The sequence below is a fragment of the Zosterops lateralis genome (genome assembly GCF_965231275.1).
Source record: "Zosterops lateralis genome assembly, chromosome: 4".
Lineage (NCBI taxonomy): Eukaryota > Metazoa > Chordata > Aves > Passeriformes > Zosteropidae > Zosterops > Zosterops lateralis.
The window spans coordinates 16562329-16579014 of NC_139765.1; the positions used below are offsets into that span (position 1 = coordinate 16562329).

Here is a 16686-nt window from a genome sequence, read left to right on the forward strand (position 1 = left end):
TGCCTTCTGTTGACATCAGCAATGTCCTCAGTGAAAAATCTACACGCAAGCATTTGCAGGCCCACCTGCTCAGGGCCCAGCACACTGCAATAAACATTTCAGCACATTTTGACTCTCAGTAAATTCCTAATCTCTACACAGTGCTCTCAAACACCAAGACTACACAGAACCCCAAGATAAGCATAATAGACTTTTAACTGCATTAAGTTCAGTTAATGAATGAAAAAAAAATTCCCCTCTGAAAGGGTAAAATTGAGAGCCAAATAGCAAACCAATCAGTAGGTACTGTTACATATTTTGCATTTCTGATATGAAAACATTGGGAAAAATTTGTTCTTGATAAAAGAAAATCTGTCAATAAATGTTTATGACTAAATGTGAGATTGAGGCTTTTTCAGTCTGTGACAAACCTTTCCTAGCATCCCATTGGTCACTTCAGGCCAACAGAAACTCCTTCTTTCCTAGGTAAAAGCTTTCAGGCTGTCTGACTTTGTGTTACGCTAACCAATGTCAATTGAACTTGCTCCACCAAGTCTGAGGAATTTGGTAACATATCTATGAAGCTGCTATTGACAATTTACTTAAAAAGAGAAGCTGTCTCCATTAATATGGCCATGAATTGTTTTCATCACTGAAATGTCAATTTAATGGGAAAGAATGGAGGTTCAATAGCACGAGTTGAAAGTACTGGGCAAAGAAAAGATCAGTAGCCTTCTAGTTGTGCAGATGTAAAAATGTGTTACATTACAGAGCAAGACCTACAAAGACAATAAATCAATCCTCTCTGCTCAAAGGTGAGGAACAAGGAAAATTTCCAAACCAAAAGACAAATGTGAGATGTAAAGAAGAATGGGGCAGAGGGTACTAAGATGCTTGCCCTCCTTCCTGAGATTTCTAGAGATGCTTTCAAGCTACAATCTGACAGAATGAGAAAAGTCCCCAAACTGTTTATATACAGAGGTGACAAGGACATAAGTTTATTTATTTGACAGCTAGTTTCACTTATTTTTGTAATGAATGCCAAGAAAACTTCAATATTCCTCAAGGCCAAGAGGAACTTCTACAGATAATATCACAAAGAACAGCTGGTGAGAGGACAGCTGTTTTTCCTTTGGAAAAAGCCACAAACAATGGCACAGGTCAAAGATTAGAAGAGTCTCTCCCTTATCCTGCTTCCAGAGTCAGTTTGAGCCTGTCAATAACACAGTTACCTCTGCCCCAGCAGATTGGTCTGTCAGCTGAAAACTGGACACAGCTCCATGTTTCTGCAGGCTGCCCTGGAAGAAGAGGGCTACGGTGGAGCAGCTACTGGAGTTCCATCTGGAGCCTGGCTGGCCTAATTAACCCCAGCTTGCTCAGAGCAGGATTGACTGAGCTTGTCCTGGCCTGTGAGCAAAAGGAGCAGTGTAGGGGGACTGGCCCTTGTGCAGCGCCATTCTACCACTCCATGAGAGCCAGCCCCATCCTAGCACACTTGCACATTGGCAGACAAAGTTCACCAGGTACTGCTTAGCTTCTGCACATTTTCCAGCACCCACATTATCTGCAATTTCCCACTATCTGAATATTATCTCAGATCCATTAAACTGAATAATGGATCATTGATTGCAGATAGAGAAATGTGTCAACCAAGTATCATTTTCAGCTTTCTTCATGGTAAAGGTAATCTACTATGAAATTCCTGTGTTGAGAGTGCAAGTAACAGATAAGTTACGTCTTTAGCTTGCTATTCAAACTTAATAGCTTAATTACTTTTGATTGGAGAAATTACAACAACAATTAATTCTTCCACTACTTATTTCTTAGTCTTCTTAAAAACTATTTGAAGAACAAGAGATGTGAGCATGCTGCTGAACTCCCATTAACTACCAATATCTATACATTGCCCTAAGATGCATTGCTCTCCTACTGCAGGCCAGCAGTACAATGCATCTAAAATCCTCATCTCCTGTCATCTCCCCATGCCCATCTTCTTTGTCACGCAAAGCAGGGTCAGGAATGTCCCACTGTTTTTACAATCACAAGCTCCCGACACAGGCCCTCCTTCCACTCCTGCTCCTCCGAGCACTTTAGGACAAGGTCAGGCACAGTAAACCTAATAGAGGGCTTGCTGTTAAATGCTTCGTAAGAGTAAGAGCAGGTAGGGAGTTTAACTGCTATTTTCTTATGGCATTCAGGGAAATGCTGTCTATCTTCGTGATTTCCACAAACAGACTCATGGAGCATCACTGACAACTTCACGCACAGCCTGGCACACAGCACAGACAGCCATGGTTTTGTAGGTCACTGATTCAGGGGCTTTCCAGAACATGTCAAGTTTCTTGGCTATGTCCTACTGAGTTCTTTCATCTATACAGCAGCTACACTATAAGGAGTGCTTTACCTTTAATTTCCTTATTCTGCATGACTTCACCTGTATTTTCTTTTTAGACCTGAAATATGCCAAATCTAGAGAGCTGTTCCCTCATCAGTCCATGTGTTTCAGTGGTAATGTGCCTGCTAGCTAAAAGCATAGTGATAAAGCCATATCCCAGCCTTGCCTTTTCCTGGAGCTCATATTAAGAATAGATTTTTAAAAAGAAATAATACCTCGTCATTAACAAAATTAGTGAAATGCATTTTTCTCCAGTTACAGGCTCAGAACATTAAGAGGTTTCTTGTCAGCCCTGTAGGCTTTTTCGCACTTTCTATATCATGAAATGTTTATGTTATTTCTCAAATGTTTTCTGTGAATGCTTCAAATAATTCCTCATTAAATCTACTGAGAAGCTAAATAATGGGTTAGTAAAACAGCTGAAATGGAAATGGTGTAAGCTGAAAAATATATCTTCAGTTCCCTTCTTTTATATACGGTTATATAAAAAGCACATTTGGAAAGGTCTGATGATTCATGAAACACTAAAAGACATACACATTTTAAACATTTCAAAAGAAGAAAAGAAAGTTCTTAAAATTACATAAATCATCACATTTCAATCTTGTTTACCATGGAAACGTAAGCCAAGGATACATTTCAGTTCACAAAATCATCCAGAGCAAAAATACTTGCACTAATATATGGATAAAGAAGGGCCTGATCCAAAGTTTGAAGTCAGTGGTAACAGTAACTTTAGTAGGCTTTGGAAGAAACAACGTAAGTTATGATTAAATGGTTCTATGCCCCTAAAAAATGCAGACAGGGAGACAGTTACAATCAAGGACATGAGTCTTGCTTAAAGAATTTCTGTGAGCTACCTCCAAACACCACAACATCCCAAGGAACTGCTCTGTTAGAGAGCTAAATTGTCAGCCTGTCTAATTTAAACAGAGGACTCACTTCCATTTTGCCTAATTTACGAGGCAAAAAGCACAATATTGAATATTCCTGTGTATTTGATGGCAAAAATCAGCAAGTCATGGAGCCACATTAAATCTCCTCGTAAAAGAAGATAATTTTGTCACCAAGATTGTAAGGATATTTCAATCTCTCTTTTAGTTAACAGATAGGACTGGATTCCAAAGCCCAAAATTTTCAGAGAAAGCAACAAATATGTGGTAAAATGTCTTAAAGATTTGATGTGTCACCTGTATACCTGTTTAGCTAGAAAAAACCAGAAGTCTAAATAAGACATTACTGGAGAACTTCAACAAATTATGCTAATGTAAACCATTCCATCCAGCAATGATGTCATAGCTTAGACAGAGAGGAAAAAATGTCAATAACCTTTTAATGAAAATATACAGCAGAAAGGCATGGATTTCACTGCAATCTTTTTCATTATTATTATTTTTTAATGTTTTATCAAAAGAATTAGGACTTCTCTGAAAAACTGATTGTATTTCAGTTACAGTGAAAAAACATAAATACAAAATAAACTAAACTTGTAGAACTGCAGTGAATTCATGCCTTAATAGCTAAATCATATTGAAGTAGCTAAATTATATTGATCAGCATGAAATGTGTGGGTTTGGTCTCATCATTGGCAACTGGAAAGCTAAACGCAAGAGAAGAAAAGCACAGAGTGAAAAGGTCCTGTTCACAGTGGCACCAAGAGGTAAAAGTATGTTTAGCCAGCTGAATTCTTCATAAGTTACAGCCAACCAATGTCCTTGGCAAGGACACTGTTCCTCAAATTCAAAATGGCCTCCACAGGGACAACACACCATGCTTGAAATTGCATAAATATGCAATGCTCATTAAGCTGAGATAAATGAGCATATCAGATGCAGGACATGACCCTGAGAGCAGGAAGATATATACATATATCTGTATATATGCACTGATAATGCTCATCAAACAATGAACACACAGAGACACAAATATGACATGTTTACAGAACCCACAGAAAATACGACAATGTAGAACAAAAAAAGAGAACACAGATAATAAATAAATAATGACTGAATTATCCCTTCTGTGAAGAGCATCATATTCAGGTTTAAAAACCCCTTACATATGATTTTTTTAAAAAACTACTAAAAACATATAAAATCCATTTTTCATGAAGAGCAGAGACAGATTAAACCAATATTGCATGAGTCTCACAACAGCCAGTGGCCTGTCTGATTGCACTAGCTCAGAGACAACTTCCAGGTACAGGATCATCATCAACACAAGTACATTCCCAGTAGATAAAAAAACAACATACTTTCTTAGACGAATGATCCATGGATGTCTAATGAAGCAAATGCAATTTGTACTCAGACTAAATTTGTGTTACCAGAATAAAGTTGTGGGGTGGTTTTTTTTGGTTGTTTGTTTGTTTTTTTTTTTTTTGGTTTTTTTTTTTTTTTTAATGGTTCTGCAGAACTTCCATGCTTTGGATTGCTTGGATGAAGTAAATCAAACTTTCCTGAGGGAACAATTCAGAATAGACCAGACTGACTAGTTAAATACTATATGGCTGCATTTCTTATAAAATAGTGGTGGCTTGGCTAACCACCTATCCTGCTTTTCAAGAATAAACTCTTTCACTTAATGTACAGAAAAATCCATATTGTTAAGAACTCAGTATAAAAGTACCTAATTTAAAAACAGCACAGAAGGAGGTATCTAGATCCTAATCATGTTGGTTTTCCTCTTTATCAGTCTATAAAATTCATTCATAAAGGAGAAGTAATAAATATTTAAAACTCTTCACTGTGTGACCTGAGCAATCACAAAGATCTACAAGGCACCCTCCTGGGAAAATTTGTTTCTGAGCTGATAGTGCTCCTCAAAGGACTTCCTCCACAACCATTTTTAAAAGAAGTTGTGCTTTCTGTGTTCAGATTTCTGAAAGTCCTTCTGTTTCAAAATTGAGAAGTGCATAAAAGAGCAAAGTTGAGATATTGAAGTAATAAAACAGCAAGGCTTAGAAATTTGTGAGGTGCTTTCTGACATTGGTACTTCACTCAAAAGCAAAGCTGAAACTGTTTTTGACAAAATATTCCTAAACAAGCAAAAAATGTGCACAGATAAAGACCTTAAATGCAAACCCTTTTCATCATACGAGGAAAGCAGACACAAACCTGCTATCAAAAATGTATTTCTCTGACCTTTACACAGGCACACCTCTCCAGACAGCCTCCTCTTGCAGAGAGGTGTCAGTCTGAAAATCTCTGCTCCTTTTCCCAACCCCTGCATCCAAAAGGCAGCTTCTACTCATAGCACACCTTTTGAAGGTGATTTCCCATATCTTCACACTCCATAAACAAGATGGAAAAGCAAGAAGGAGGAGCAAAACCAACAGTCTTGCCCCACGTGCCAGGTTCCACTTTAAGGTTAAAGAAAAATACAGAAGGAACATGAGCTTCTGATTACACAGAGAATAACCTTTTATAGAATATTTTGGAAAATCACATCTAAATCACTGCACTTTAAAAACCCTCAAAATCTAGAAAGACCAAATATTTTAAAATAGCATGAGACTGTATTCTTCATCCCTTGAGCCAAGAGGGGTTACTCAACCCCTCACATAGCCTATCAAAAGCCCTTAATTGTGTGTAACACTAAGAACCACCTACTCAGAAGACCCTCTGTTCCTTGTGTTAAATTGTGTTTGTGTTACATCACACAGATCAATGCATTCCCAGGTTTCTTACCTATTCTTCACATTTTAAACTAAGCTCAGTGTAAATGCATGTAGCAAAAACAACTCTTCAGCAATTTCCCTTGAGTTCTAGCCAAAAGATTTAATTATAACACTTCCTAGGACCTCAACATTTGGGTCATTGAGATTTTTTATTTTCATTTTCCTTGTTAGCTTTAAAAAATACTTTCCACCTGCAGATGCTTTAAGTTAGGTCTTGGTGCCACTCTAGGAATTGCCTTTGGGATAGAGTTTTTACAAATCAAGTTAAATTTTATGGTGAGAATGCAAATCAACAAACAAGAGCTAATTATTTGTACCATATTGTGATTCATATTTGGTTTACTGTAAGTATAAAGTTAAGTCACAAATTAATCTTTGATTATTTTTTCAGTAAGAGTAATTATTATATACTCTTAATAATGTATGGTAGGTGGTGAGCTTAGTGCCTGAGCAGTTGCTATACTATTATGTGCCATTCTTTGTGCTGTCTTTATCTTCCACATTAGTTTCTTCTTGTGGGAATTAAATGCCAGGCTGTAAATCACTCTTGAAATACAGATGAAAAGCAAGCATGCTTTCAGATTTAATGTGCTTTCAGAAATGAGCAACTCTACAAACCCACCTAATTTTGTAGGGGTTTGGTTTGTTTTTTTTTTTTTGGTTGGTTGGTTGGTTGGTTGGGGTTACCAGGTTTTTAGAAGAGCCATTTTATGAAACTGTTTGTAACAATGAAGAACAATTAATCTAAACATTACAAAAAAACAAACTTTGGATCACAGCAAACTAGCATTGTTCTACTGAAATCCATGGGTCTATCTTGGTTTGGATCAACCAAATATCTAACCTCAGCTGGGCTTGGAATTTGAGGGAAATGTTGGGGGAAAAGCACATTTAAGGCTGCTACCTTCCTGTGATGGTTTTGGTTTTTTCTATTGTGATAAAATAAAACAGATATGACTGTACAGATTTCTCTAACAGGATTGATCATTATGATCTTGTGATGTGTAGTCCTTCAAAATATGAAATACTTTACACTGTAAAATCCTGTGTGGGATTTTAAATACTAAGCATAAACAATAGGGGAAAGAAGCATCCACAAAATTTGTTTGGAGAGTACTCCAACAAAGGAGATTCACAGGTAGTTTGTTGTTGACTCTGAGTAAGAAGTGAGGCCATTGGTTACTGCCCTTTTCATAACCTGTTGGGAAACCTTTTACTTCAGGTACATCTTCTACACAAGGATCTTGATTTAATTTTAAGCTAAAACAGTATTCAATAATTTAAGCTAAAATAATATTCAATTTTTGGAGTTGCCATGCTAAAGTATCTGACAGAGAGAAGAGTGCTGTCGAGGCAGATACTACAGGAGACCTTTTTAGTCTTGTTCTTCCCTTGAAGAGGTTGAAAGAACCATATTTCATATTTGGGACTGTGGTATATTAAGAGGCACCTAGTGTCTCCGTATTCAAGGACTTAGAACACAACTGCAAAGGAAAGGTTATTTTTCAGTATTACACACTGCCAAACCCAGCACTAGGTTTTCTATATGATAAAAATGAAAATTAGAAATGTTAAAGATTTGAAGAATTGAAACCCTTGATTGCCATAGAATAAGTGTATTAATATTTTAAAATGTAATAATCTTAAATTGTAATGTAACAGTAAGAAGCCACCTCCGTGGTCCTCCTGGAGGGGGCAGTGAGGGGGAGGCTGCTTGGTCTCTGGAGGCTGCCCGCAGGCCCCCCAGACACCGGAGCGGACTGCCCGCTGCCTTGAAAGAGCCTGCACCCTCCCCCAGACCCCAGACCACCTTAAGAAAACCTGCACAGACACCAGAGCAGGCTATCCCAGCCCTAACCCCCACGAAATGCCGGCAGCCCACGGCTCCCATCCCCGGCTCCTAGCACGCCACCGCCGCTGCCGGCATGGCTTTGCCGACGGGGCGGCCCCCACCCTGGCCCGCTCCAAAAAGGACCCGCTCCCCAGGCCGCCGCTGGACCGCCGCCGCCACGTGGCTCTACCGACGGGACGGCCCGCCCCACCCTGGCCTGGCTCCCCAGAGCCCGTAAAACTGCCGCTGTGTGGCACGAGCTGCCAAATCAGCCCGAGCCCGGCGCAGAAAATCCCCATGGCTCCTAGCACGCCGCCGGCGCCACCGGCACAGCTCTGCCGACAGGATGCCCACCCCGGCCCGACCCCGCTCCAAAAGAACCGCTCCCCGAGCTGCGGCGGATAGCCACTGAGGTGCCGCCACCAGCGCTCCCCCCCCCGCCACCATCGAGCCCGCCGGACCTCCGGGACACCCCCTCTCCATGGAGTGCGGCCATCTCGCTGATACCAGTTGCGAAATGACCATGAGGCTGCTGCAGCCCCTGCCTCCCCGGAGCGACCCTGTAGAACATGTAGATTAGAAATCCCAAATGCATTCTGGGACCCTTTTTAACACCAAAAACCCCCTATAAAGATAAATCTAAGTAAGATTTAAACCCACAAAAACCAGTACTAAGCTGTATATACCCTAGAGCATCAATAGAGCTAATTAATACAATTTTTTTAACTCGCTGTAACCTAAAAATACCAAACAAAAGGTGAGACCTCGAGGCAAACAAACAGAAATCAGAACTCCTTGGAGACTCCCGGCGAGGGAAGAGTTCTCCAGCTTTGCTGCAAAGCTGACCAGGACCCTCCTCCTCAAGGGCGAACCCGGTTGCAAAATCCCTTGAGCCACACTTTGTAAGAGCTGATTAATAAAGGCATTTTAAGGAGAAAAATATTATCTCCGCCCATTTTTAACAACTTGGGGACTCGTCCGGGAGTGGCCACACCCAGAAGAGGACCGAGACGGGAAGGTGCCGCCCACCTTGGACCTCCTGGACAGCTGGCCTCCTGGACCAAAGAGGACAACGCACGCCAGCTTCGAGGGACACACGGCAGCCACAAGGGGGCGCCATTGAGGAGCACCGGGTAAATACAAACTCGGTGGCGGGAGCAGAGATGTGCGAGTGTGTGTGTGAGTGAGACGGGGACCGGCAGCTTGGACCCCCGCCGCGAGTGAGGACTCCTCAGTACTGCATTTCCACATCTTCGCGAGAAGTGTGCTCAGGAACAGGAGGAAGCAAAAGGAAATAGAGTTAGAGAGGCGTCTCCAGGGGTGTAGAGGACCCCCCTCCAGACGTGCGGAGGCTGAATAGAGTGTGAGTGGCACGTCATAGAGTAAGTGGCACTGTAGGTTTCCCCTAGACCTGTAGGGGCAAACCACCCAGGTCACCTCAAGTGTGCGGGGAGGCCAGGGACATGTGTGTGAGGCACGCACCACACCGACGCAGGAGAGGGGTGGCTAGGAGGCTGCTCCCAGGGGCCTGCAGGGGTGTGGGGAGAGCAAGAGGTACTGGCCGAGGTTACCAGGGGCTGCTTCCAGAGGAGGGGTGGCCAGGCTGAGGTAACTGACGGGGTACAGGACGGTCACATTGGGCGGGGGTGCTCAAAGGGAAGCACGCTACTGGGTGTGAAGAGTGCACTGGGCGGGGGTCGATTTAGATACGCTACCGGGTTTGAGTGTGTCGTGCTGGGCAGGGGTAGCCAGGAGCGCTATGCTACTGGGCACGGAGAGGTAAAACTGGGCGGGGGTATCTAAAGCCGATGCTACCGGGCGCAGTGAGTGAAAGTTAGGGAAGTTCCAATGTGCAAGGGACTTGACGATAGGGCGAGTGAGTGAGTCGCATGCTGTGTGTGTGTATCCTGGCAGAAGTAGTGACTGGAACCCTGGGCCCAGGTTGGCCGGCTGCTTACGGGGATATGCCGGACGCGCAGGAGTGAAAGAGGGTACCGGCTGGGGTGGCGGCTGAAGCACCAGGAGTGCTCAGGCCATTGACGGGTACCGGGGGCTGGCTGTAGCAGGGGTCAGGACCCTAAGGGCAGGTCATATGAACTGCTTCCAGAGCCCACGAGTGAGTGTGAATTGAGTGAATTTGAGTGAAAGTGCTTTAAAGAAATTTTAATAAAGTTACCAAGTAGAATGGGTGCTTGGATAAGTAAGCCAGGAGAGGCTGAAAAGCAGAAAGAAAGAATACCACATATCCCTCCAGGGAGCCCACTAGGAAGGATGTTAGAACAGTAGGACAGGGAGGAGAGTACTAGAGATTTGAATAAAATAAAGATGATTCATTATTGTGTAGAGGTATGGCGTACTCTGGATCTACCTGGAGAATGGCCATGGCATGGAACAACAGACCCTTGGATGTGTGCTCAGTTAAATCAGCATCTGAGAGCCCAAGGTGACATAGAAGCAGAGCAAGTACAGTATGCTACTTGTTGGGAAGAACAGAGCAGAAACAGAGAAAACATAAAAATTCGCAAATTACAGGGGAAAAAAGAAAAGAGTGATAAAGAAGAAAATGGTCCTATTTGGGATCCACTCAGTTACTTACCTCTCCCTCCAGCATATCCAGATACGCCCCAGGTTCCCCCTGGAAACCCCTTTCAACTTCCCCAAACTGTAACCCCTGTTTCTCCCCTACCTTCAGTCCCAAGCCACCCTCAACTCCCTCAAACTAATTCCCCTATTCCTCCCTCTAATCCTCAAATCTTACCTACCAATACCCTTGTCCCCTCCCTAACCAGCCCTCCAGTGAGTCTCCCTCCATCAAGTACTAACCCCTTCTATTCAACAGAAATACCCCCAGTTTCCCCTAACAGTAGCTATGTTTTTTCTCCCTTGCCATCCATGGTTCCAGCCCCACCTGCAAATTGGGAACCAAATTTGCCCACCCCAAGCATAGAGCGTCCCCCTGAAAATAATCCAGAGAGACATTCCTATAACACCAGATCTAAAGCTAAGCTTTTTCCTTTGAGAGAAGTTCCCATGGGCGGAGTTGCTGGAGGGGTGGGATTTGTAAATGCCCCCCTGACAGCCTCAGAGGTCAGGAACTTCAAGAAGGAATTGGGAAACGTAGTAGAAGGTCCAGTGGGGGTGGCTGAACAGGTAGATCAGTTCCTGGGTCCCAATATTTTCACGTGGGTGGAAATAAATTCTATATTTAGAATTTTATTTAGCCCCAAGGAAATAAGGATGATTCAAACAGCGGGGATACGGATTTGGGAAAGGGAGAATAGAATGAGGCCCCCAGGTGAACATAAACTGCCAGTGAGTAACCTAAAGCGGAACCCGAATAGAGAAAAAGACAGAAAAAATATAGAAAACACCTAAAAAGATTGCCAAAAGTTATCTTTTGATGAGGCAATCAAAAGAGAAAAAGATGCATTAGAAAGTACATTAAAGGGGGAAGATGATGAAAATTAAAAAGTCATAAACTCTATGACTTTCAAAATTATGTTAACCAAATTAATGGAGAAAACACAGCTAAATTGGCTCAGCTGTTTGCCTCTTGCTCTTTTGTAAATCAAAACCTGGCCCCAATCTAACATAAGAGCTTCCCCTTATAAAATAATGTTCAAAATTCCATTCTTGTTAACCCCCTATAACCCTGGAGGTTACCAAGAAAGAAAAACCAGAACCCAAAAATCCCCAAACTTCTCCCCTTAATTCAAATATTAACCAAATTAACCCTGAAAATTAAGTAATACTCCATTGACCCCAAAATATAAAAGTCCTTTCCAAGTGCTGCTAAAGAAAGTTGGACCCATGTTACCGGAGTAAAAGAACCAGTGCCAGCTCCGAACAATCTGTCCAGCCCAGACCTACCAAAACATCATCCCCAGTGGACTGTTGTCTCACATTCAAACTCTTTAAAAATAACCTTCAAGAAAAAAACCCAAAAACTCAGTAAAAAAGAACTACATAAGAACTATATAAGCCAAGTATTACATACAAGAGGTTTTTATTACTATTTGTATTAATATGGTTGTAATATTATTGTTAAGAGTTTATTGTTGTTATTGTTGAAAATGTGATGTTGTTACTGAGAGTACATATCAATCACAGAAGCTGTGAGATTGTTTGTTGTTTTAAATTAGTATAAATTATTGGGAAAATTACTACAAATACCTGTTAGAAAAATTACTACAAAAATTTAGAAATCTCTCATAGAGCATACCCCAAGAAAGCTACATAAAAGCTAACAGCCAAGTGTGATGGTGCAAGAGAAAAACTCTAGAAGCTGAACCTAGAAAGCTCCTAAACCCAAGAGGCAAGGCCAGGTGAGACCTAAAGATGAGAAAGGTTCATACTGGACTCTTGGGAGGACTGATAATAGTCTGGGTGATGAGTAAACCCATAAAAGGAGCTGGTTCAAAAGGGCATTCCCCCATCAATGATGGGAAAAACTCGAAGTCCTCAATGAGTTTATACCAATGCAAACCCCACTTGCTTTGCTGACCTCCAACTCTCAACCTGTCAGGAAGAGAGAAAACAATTAGTCACAAGAAATACTGCCACCCTTGAGCAAGGCCTGATTGGAGAGTGCTCTATAAGAGAATGGTTTTGGCTAAAAGAAATAAGTATTTTAAGAAAGGTTATAAACCTCATAAAAGGAAAACCACAAACAACAACTGAAATAGGCAAACCCCTCAGTAAAAACTTGTTTATTAGTTTGATAAAAAGGATTGGCTACAAAAAGTCCCTAGTAGTCAAAAATGTGGCCCAAATTCGGACTCCTTTCAACACCAAAAGCACCTCAGGGAAAGCCCCAAAAATTGGGCAAGAAATGACAAAACAAAACCAAGCTGTGATTGATATGAGCAAGGTCCAAACTTGGACAGGTAAAGTTTGGACCCCAGAAAGAATCAGAAAAACAAGTAAGTCAACCACCTGGGCACAAGATGAGTCTTGGAAGTACAAAACCCTCATGTATATGTTAAACCAGACTATTCGATCGCAGGCAATATTCAAAATAATAGTAAATAGAACAGTCTTAGCCTTAAATCATATGAGCCATCAAATAGCCCAAACAAAAGCAGAAACAGACCAAATAAAATTAGTCGTAGACTATTTGCTAGTTAATTAAGGTAACCTCTGTGAAAAGTTTAATTCATCAAAATGCTGCTCTAAAACAAAAACCAAAAAAGTTCCCAAAAGAAAAAAAGTCAATACCAATTGGTGGAACAATTTTAAACCCCCTAAAAAAGGCCTGGTGGAAAAAGACTGAATTTATAATCTTGAGTGTAATTATAATTTTCCTCTTTATTCGAATTATAACCTCCACCGTACAGGCACGTCTTCGAATTCTAAAACTCAGCCCCAAAAAGCCTGCAAGTGTACTACAACTAACCTCTAGTACAAAAACACTTGATAAGGCAGAAAAAATTTATAACCAGTATCAAAAGTCACAAAAAATATATTACCAAAAATAAAGTGATGCAAGTTAAAAACCTGATCAAAAGATAAGAGGGGGGAATTGATAAAAATGAAAATTAGAAATGTTAAAGATTTGAAGAATTGAAACCCTTGATTGTCATAGAATAAGTGTATTAATATTTTAAAATGTAATAATCTTAAATTGTAATGTAACAGTAAGAAGCCACCTCCGTGGTCCCCCTGGAGGGGGCAGTGAGGGGGAGGCTGCTTGGTCTCTGGAGGCTGCCCGCAGGCCCCCCAGACCCCGGAGTGGACTGCCCGCTGCCTTGAAAGAGCCTGCACCCTCCGCCAGACCCCGGACCACCTTAAGAAAACCTGCACAGACCCCAGAGCGGGCTATCCCAGCCCCAACCCCCATGAAATGCCGGCAGCCCGCGGCTCCCATCCCCGGCTCCTAGCACGCCGCTGCCGCTGCCGGCATGGCTTTGCCGACAGGGTGGCCCCCACCCTGGCCCGCTCCAAAAAGGACCCGCTCCCCGGGCTGCCGCCACGTGGCTCTACCGACGGGACGGCCCGCCCCACCCTGGCCTGGCTCCCCAGAACCCGTAAAACTGCCGCTGTGTGGCACGAGCTGCCAAATCAGCCCGAGCCCGTCGCTGAAAACCCCTGCGGCTCCCAGCACGCCACCGCCGCCGCTGGCACAGCTCAGCCAACGGGACGCCCACCCCGGCCCGACCCCGCTCCAAAAGAACCGCTCCCCGAGCCGCGGCGGATAGCCGCTGAGGTGCCGCCACCAGCGCTCCCCCCCCCACCGCCACCATCGAGCCCACCGGACCTCCAGGACACCCCCTCTCCATGGAGTGCGGCCATCTCGCTGATACCAGTTGCGAAATGACCATGAGGCTGCTGCAGCCCCTGCCTCCCCGGAGCGACCCTGTAGAACATGTAGATTAGAAATCCCAAATGCATTCTGGGACCCTTTTTAACACCAAAAACCCCCTATAAAGATAAATCTAAGTAAGATTTAAACCCACAAAAACCAGTACTAAGCTGTATATACCCTAGAGCATCAATAGAGCTAATTAATACAATTTTTTTAACTCGCTGTAACCTAAAAATACCAAAAAAAAGGTGAGACCCCGAGGCAAACAAACAGAAATCAGAACTCCTTGGAGACTCCCAGCGAGGGAAGAGTTCTCCAGCTTTGCAGGAACATCCGGCTGCAAAGCTGACCAGGACCCTCCTCCTCAAGGGCGAACCCGGTTGCAAAATCCCTTGAGCCACACTTTGTAAGAGCTGATTAATAAAGGCATTTTAAGGAGAAAAATATTATCTCCTCCCATTTTTAACACTATATGCCCTGACTTTTTCATGTAGTTAGGAAAACAAACACTTCCAAAGGTGGGCTGGAATTGTGCTGGGCACATTCTGTCTTTTATCAGAGGAATAAAGACTTGAAAGTGTAAAAATATATGTCAGCAGAACAGAAGCAAAGAAGAAACAAACAACAAAGCTAAATGCATGCCATTACCTAGGAGAAATGGAACCTGATACTCTGGAAAAGCACCGAGTGATATTTCTAGCCCCTGCGGGCAGTTAAGAGCTATTAGTTCAATTAGAAAGCTCAGATCAAGTGATGCTGTTGCACCTTTGTGTCAGAGGTACCTGCATGCTGATCTAAACCTGAGGGCATTTAAATGGAAATCATGCAGGCTGGGACAATCTCTTGCTTAAGAGGTCTTCAATGCAGCTGCTCTTCCTCTGAGGAAGGCTGCCAAAAGCAGTCCAGCTTTCCCTCTCCAGGTATCCAGCAGCAGTCAAAGCAAAGGCAGCCTTTCCTGCCAAACACCAAGCCAGAAGAAGGAGCAAGAGAAACACAGCCAGAGCTTGCCATTGTACGAGGATCGTGGGGCAGAGCCACTTCTCCTGCCACCCACTTCAGCTATTTTGGCTCTTGGTCTCCACCTCCAACCAAACACATTCCCAGTTACAGCCTTCCAGTCCCCACATCCCTGAGAGCTCATGAAAGGACAGGGAAGACCTCACATCACAAAGGCGAAAATTCTTGTGAAGGAAATAGTTCACAAATTTAGAAGAACAAAGCCAAAATGTGTTTCCATTTAATGTAGGTTTGATTCATTCTTATTCCACTCCTGGGGACTCACCCTCAAGCCAAGCTAACTTTTTTCCACAGTGTTCGAGTTTGGATGCTGCTTTTTTGCACCCTCTCTGACAAAGAAGCAAGTGTGGGTTGCTACACTTCTTGCTGCCTTGCCTGACTGCACAAATCATCTGGGAACAGAAGCTCTTTGTGAGACAAAGCTTTTAAACATTCTCAATAAAAGCAGCAGAATAACATTACTTGCTGTATGTTACTTTCAGGAAACAGATAATTAGATAGCAAAAAAATGCTACTTGGGTTCATGATTCCTTTCATCTGTTAACAACAGTAAGAAATCTTCCAGAAAATGGTAAAAACAATGATGAATAATTCTCTGCTTAATCCTCAACTTGGTTCTAACCTGGTCCTGCCCCAAGACTGGAATCTGAATGCTCAGAAAAATCTTGGGTTTGGACCTGTCAGTCTCACAGGCTGAGACTAAAGCCATGTGATGTTATAAAATTCTGACAAATGCATTCAGAAAGCTGAGGTTGTAGTAGATTCATAAGGACAACTCTAACATAAATCAGTGACCCTGTCTTAAGACCCTTATACTCTAAATATGTAGAGATGTACCTAAAGTGACAGGTAAGACTCCAGACAATCAATTTTCTGGACAATTCTACCTTTCAGGCTGCTTCATCCTTTGCTCTCTGTTACTGGACAAAAAGACTGTGTCAGTATTTCTCAATCTGTGGTCCACACATCAGTGATATTCTGTGAGGTATCAGATGCTTCTTTCCCCCCATTCCCACGTTTTTCTCCTCAGGAGACAGCTCTTTGATTTATTTACTGCAACACACTCTAGGAAAATGTCTTGTTTAGACTCTCTGCAGTTTTACACTTGTCCTCTGAGTAGGTGTTACATGCATGGCACTATTCAAAGTCAGCTCTGACACTGACGACACTAGGTGAGAAATATAACTACTACAGGGTACTGCTCGGCTTCCCAGAATAAACATTTACTTGAGCAGAAACTACTTTTATGGATTTTAGCTTTCATATTTTTTAATTATGCTTTTTGTGTATAACACATTTCAAAACCAAGAATGAACAAAATTACCACCAGACAAGACTGTGCCCAGTTAAAGGCTAAAGGTCCTGCTCAGGTGCAGAAGATAAGAAATTATTAGCTGTTCTCTCAGGAGAAGAAAGCTATCACATCTTTGAAATGTCATCCCTGTTTGCATTTCCTTTCTATGCCTCGTTCAAAGCAGACA

At 42.5% G+C, this 16686-nt stretch overlaps 1 protein-coding gene across 4 annotated transcripts in view; it reads right to left on the reverse strand.

Moving 5' to 3' along the window:
- BICD1 (BICD cargo adaptor 1) overlaps positions 1–16686 on the reverse strand; it is a gene marked incomplete at its 5' end in the record, with an annotated part of 180508 nt that overhangs the window by 9655 nt on the left and 154167 nt on the right. The gene's annotated exons all lie outside the window — the stretch shown is intronic.